We start from the raw sequence: 6,000 nt of genomic DNA, 5'->3' as shown, positions 1-6,000 counted from the left end.
AGGAGAGACAGTGAGCACAAAGTGAGAATAAAAACCTTGTTGTTAAGTAGGTAAATCTTGCACTCCTTTATGTATTGCTTTAAAGAGGATGAGTTGGCAAGGCATTTGCAAAGCTATTTATTGATTTATTCAATTGTGTTATCTATTAGATATCTCCTGATTATTGCTAATCAAATGTGCTGTCTGAAACTTGAAGTAAACTAAATTTCAACATACACAAGTAGCAGGCAGTGCAACAGTGTTAGGGTAAAATGGGCTGATGCAGGATGTCTGGAGAGGATTGCATGAAAATCATGTGCAAAGGGTTTTAGAGAGAAATGGAAGCAAAGAAGATTGCATACCACAGAGGGAGCGACTTATCACTCTGAGCATGTAGATCAGTGTGTAAGAAGATATAAAATCAAGATTAGGAGAAAAAGACAAAAGGTGCAGGAGCAGTAGTGCAGATTACACAATCTTTGTAAAGATCTTCAGAACAGTCAGATGTTCAGTTTGCATAAACATCTCCCATAAAAGTCTTTGCCTCTAACACCTCCTGGTTTCCATGGCATTCCCAAATACCTGAACATTTTATCTCCCAGTAGTTCCATAAAAAGAAATTGCTTATCCAGCAATCCAGGAGAGAGCCCATCTGCCTTGAGTTCCTTACAGATTGAGAAGCAACGGTGCCCGCAATGGAGAAAGGAATTAACTGGGACTGGATTTGACCATTTCAGTCACCAGCCTGAAAAAGGATGTTGGTGGACTGTTGTTTGGATGTACTGCTCACTAACTTTTTGGTAGATATCTAGAGTCCCAGTCCTTCTCTCCCCATAAATTCCCATCCTCTCCTTGACTGAACTGTACCCCTGGGTACAGGCACTGACACGGGTCCACAGGAACAAGCAGATTCCTTTCTCCACACAAGCAAGAGCAAATCTCCTCATAATAAGGGGGGGAAAAATGAAGGATGTTATCTAAAACACAGGCCGTTGCAAAGAGTTGGAGATGCATCTGTTCCTTTCTTTTCTGAGGGAGAGGGAAACATTCCCTGGGAAGAGCACAGTTAGCTGGGATCTACCATCAGGAGAAATCCTGGTGATGGTAATCTAGCACATCCTTTCCACCTGCAGTAACAGCTAAAAAGGTAAATGCTGTGGACAAGGCAACATTTTATCTCGACTCACTAACATGCACCAACGCCACAGCCCAGTCCGCTTCAGGCTTTATTCTCCAAGGGTTTCAAACCCCTCCAGAACACCAAGAGCTGCCATGACTTGGGACAAGTCTTCTCCTTGCCCTTCTGGGTGCAGAGGAAGGCCTGAGCACAGCTCCACAGCTCCCAAATTCAGGCCAACCCGATGAGGGCCAGCCCCTGCTGAGCTCCTCAACTCTGCACCCACTCCCCTGTTATGGGGAACGTGGGGCTTGGCCCCATTCCCTAAACACGGGTCCCTAGTGACACCCTCCCTGTTGCAGGGAGCCCCAGATGTTCACCTGGGACTAGCAGTGTTTAGGCACCACGGCAGGGGGTTCCTCAGGGCAGCGCCCCTCCCGCCCCCAGCCAAGAGCAGGGCAGCCAGGGCCGCCATCAGACGCCTCCCTGGGCACAGAGAAGCCGAGGCTGGGACGTGGCCCAGGGCCGCAGAGTGGCCTTGATGCCGCAGCACCGAGGCAGGGGCGGGCATGGGCCCTGGTCCCTGGGTGCATGGGGAGCCCAGGGCAGCTGGGCAGAGCCAGCCCGTCCCAGCTGTGCCCTCAGGGAGCAGGTGGCACCCCGGAGCAAGGGAACCCCTGCCCTTCCGGACCAGCAGCTGAGGGCCAGAGAGATCATCCAAGAATCTCAAAGGCCACGGAGCTGTCTGCTAACTCCTTTGACTGCAGCAGCAGTCACTTGAATTTAGACGTATTGATTTTAAATTAACTGCAATGCTTTTAAACAGCCTAAGTATTATCTGCCCACAGCCATACGTGTTGACCCTCGAGCTGACACAGACATGCTGTCAGAATCACTGCAAGATGGTGGATTGGGTGTTAAACCAGATTTTTTTTTTTATTATTTTCTTTTGATGAGGAAATTTTTCCTTACAGCTGAGGAAAGTTTCCTTCCTCGGGAAGTTCTCTTTACTGAGAAGTCATGCAGATGCCAGGGCAAGGAGGGGACAGGCACACGGAGTTACACCTGCACACTGCCAGTGAGGGTGCACCCCGACCCGTGAAGGACATCAGTCCTGACATTCCCTGTCATGGTCCCAGACCTGTTTTCCTGCCCTAGCATTGTGGTCTCTTCCCCATCCTTGCACCAGTTCTGGTGCTCTTTTGAGCCTCCACTAAGCTAATTCAGATCCCCAGCACAGCGGAAAGCCATTCACCTTGTTGTCAAGATAATGTTCCGCACTTCAGCAAATTGAATTAATTCAACACAACATCAGGTGAACTCCAGGAAGAGGGGAAGTAAGGCGAAGAAAGGAACTCCCCGACCCAGCTGGTTTGAGCCTTCACTCTAACAGCTGCTATTGTTAACTAAATTTAGGTCTGATACATCATTGTCCCTTAATAGAGGGAAGCCCGGGGAGCGGGGTCTGCTGCTCATGACACGTTTGAATGTGATCTTGCACAAGAGAGCAGTGACCTCTCTCTGCATTATGATAACACAAATAGTAAGAGGTGGCCTTTAATCGTGAGCGCATCTGGACTCCTGAAAGATTTGCAGAACAATTACATGCTTAAGCTGTAATGACAAACGCTACCTCAATGTAAAGCAGGCTAAGACAGAAGAAACCTTAAACAAGAAATGTCATACAGGTTCATAAGTTTATGCTCCCAGGATCTAAATTAGATCCCAAGATCTAAATTGGTTTATGAAAAGTACATTATTTTTCCAGCATTACATGCACAAACACAATGATAAGCCTTTTCTAAGGCTGAAAGGACTCGGTGGAGCTCAAAGAAGAAAGGGATGCACTAAAAAAAAAAAGGAAATCTCCATACCAAGATGGATATAAGAGAATGAATTATTTTAAAACAATAACTAAAACAATTATTTCTGAGAAGATTCTTCTGGCTTGGTTGGGTTTGGGGGTTTTTTTTGGGGGGGAGGGGTTGTTGTTGTTTGTTTGGGGTTGTTGTTTTTTGGAGTTTTGGTTGGTTGGTTGGTTTGGTTTGGGGTGTTTTTATAACTTATTTTCCAGCCATGTTTTGGATTTCTACTAAATTATGAACCAGAGAAAGACTGTTCTCTGAAAAAAGGTTAATGTGCCCTTTTGTGGTAATCCACAGATTATGTAAAGACCATATCCTTTAACCTCCCTGGGCACTGGTGTTCCCAGCCCAGTCTACCCATCCTAACAGCAATTCAAATGAGGTGCAGACACATGCTGTCTTCCATTGCTCTGCAAGCTGCAGAAGTTGAGCACAGTGAAGAGCTATGGATACAGCAGCATGTTGAAATATCACAGCATCAGAATCTAGAAAGCGTGGACCCAAAGGAGCACTTGGCACTGCTGTCAGCAGAAGCTCCCCCAGTAATTTCAAGGTGCTTTAGATTAGGCCCAAGAACTAAGCTGAAGGAAGAGACTGCCCAAACAGGACTGCTACGCAGTAATGTTTCATTTAGTGGAGATTCCAGGTGCACAGAGTGCCCAGGTAAATGTACTTCAATGTCTGTATGCCAGTAAAAATAGTTTGCTGCATTTTCACACAGGTTTTTCAGATAAATAGAATACATTTGAGAAATTGTCTATAAGTGTGTCTTTATAAAACTAGTAAAACTAAACACCTATTAGTATTTCCTTTATGCAGCCACAAGTTAGCCTTTACTTGGTAGAATGGCTGTCTGCAAGTGTCATTATCTTCTGATTGTGGTATCTCTGTCATGCTGTTTTTGTTTCCTTTACTTCAGTGCAGTGTTTCCCAATCTACTGCATTAATGTAACTCTACAGATCAAAGCAACAACAACAAAAAACATCCTGGGACAGTAATATAAAACAAGGAACATCAAGAAAAAATACTGGGCTTAAGGTGCAAGGAAGTGAAGGTTCATGGTCCACCAAATCCAGGCTGCAACCAGCAGAAGCCAATGTGAAATTACCTACATGTGCTTCAGAGGGGTTTCTAACTGAGAGGAAGCTGAAGAGTACCGGGCTTCCTGCTCTCTAGATCCCTAGTAATAGTGGGAATGTTGGTGGGAATGTGGGAGAGGAATCAGATAATGCCATGAGAATGAATCAAAATCCATTTGATCGCTTTCTTTTCCAAGTACAAGCTAAAAAGTCAGCTAGAAAACAGTTCCACATGCTAACATGAATCCCAATGATTGATTCATATACTATGCTCATCTTTATTGAAACAGTAAGTCAAATACCTATAAATGCCTAGATGGTACAGCATTCAAAGGAAGATAGCAGAAATCTGAGCCTAGACAATTATGGTAACTCCTGAAAAGGTGCTGAGTCCTTGTAAATCCCTCATGAGCAGGGTGCTGCGTGAGAAAGCCAGAAACTGCAGGGAGTCAGGGTTTCCCAAGAGAGAAGAGGTAACTGCAGAACCTGAGCAGGTAATTATTACCAGGGTGAGTCTGGGCCTGGTTGGAGCAGCTGGTAACAGTCTTAGCTGTGGTTGACTGCACCGACACCGTGCTCACCTTTTGGCATTCTGAGTGTGCATCCTGCATCCTATTGTGCCAGACTAAACCTGGCTGTCCCAAGGCATCTCCTCTGTGAAGCTGCCTGATTCTCTGAGTGCCTGAGGAACTATGGCTGGATGGAGGGAGTTGTTACAGGGACTTTGGCCACAAACAGCTGTTCTCAGCCATGGCTGGTCATGCCAGGTGAAGGTTTTCCTGTTCCCAGGTGTTCAGCTCTGTTCATTCACTGGAGAATGAAGCCAAGAAGGGTTCAGTCAAAATTTTTAAGCTATTTAGGAAAAATGCATATGAAATAGACAATACTTACTGTGGAAACTCAACATGTCCAGGCAGCAGGAGCTAGAAACCAAGGTTAGGCAGCAGAGCTGCTCACACGGTGAATGCCTGGCCCTAACCTGTGTCACCTGTGCAGGCAAGCAGCCTGGGAGGTGGATGCCTGGGCTGAATCCTCATGGACAGTCAGCCCAACCCCACCACCCTACACCAAAACCTCCATCATGCTCAGTAGAAGAAGGGTAAGAAAATGGATTTTGGTGGGCATAGGTCATACTGGATATAGAGCAAAAAATTAAAATACAGGTTGAATTTACATCTTGGAGACAGATCTAACTTGAGTTCAGCTATGTATACCACATTTGGAAAAAGGCCTTTAGGATCATTTATGAACCTTGGGGCCAAGAACAGCTACTAGCACATCTGACATAACTAAGAATATAGTATCTTTAATGAAAAGAAGAAGACAGAAGAAAGTTAAAAGTTCTTGCTTTGGGAAGGAATATCTGAGAAATTATACTGTCTACACAAATCTAACTTTAGGCGGCAACAAATTTCAATAATTAATCTTTTATTATCTTATGAAGAAGGAATGTTCAAAACTGATGTGAGTGTTCACCAACATGCTATATTTACTTTCTGTTGCGCAGTTATCTTTGACAAGGAACCTAAAGCAGGCTGAATTTTTTTGTGCATTTCATAAGCAGGTGCAGTAGTATATTAAAAGCAATGTAACTAAAGTAACTAAAATATGAGAAAATATTCACTCAAACTCACATTTTTCTAATTATTTGCAAAAAGACAAAAAAGTTTTTTAGAGACAGATTACATTTGATCAGGCTTTTACATTTAACAAATAGCCTGGCTTCAAAAGGAATTCACAGTGAATCCTTAAACTACATACTTAAACTACATACTTAAACTACATATACAGTTGTGATCCACAGCTGTGACAGTATGAATTACAAGAATTTGACCTTGTGATTCATTGGCATAGTGGCCTAATGCTATGCAGGAAAGTTGCACAAGAAGCTTTTTCTCCATACATAATGATTATTGCAGATTTATGAGCTATGCTTCCTCTATGCATAACTGGCTTACT

The sequence above is a fragment of the Hirundo rustica genome, chromosome 3 (genome assembly GCF_015227805.2).
Source record: "Hirundo rustica isolate bHirRus1 chromosome 3, bHirRus1.pri.v3, whole genome shotgun sequence".
Taxonomy (NCBI): domain Eukaryota; kingdom Metazoa; phylum Chordata; class Aves; order Passeriformes; family Hirundinidae; genus Hirundo; species Hirundo rustica.
This window is presented reverse-complemented; position numbering follows the sequence as displayed.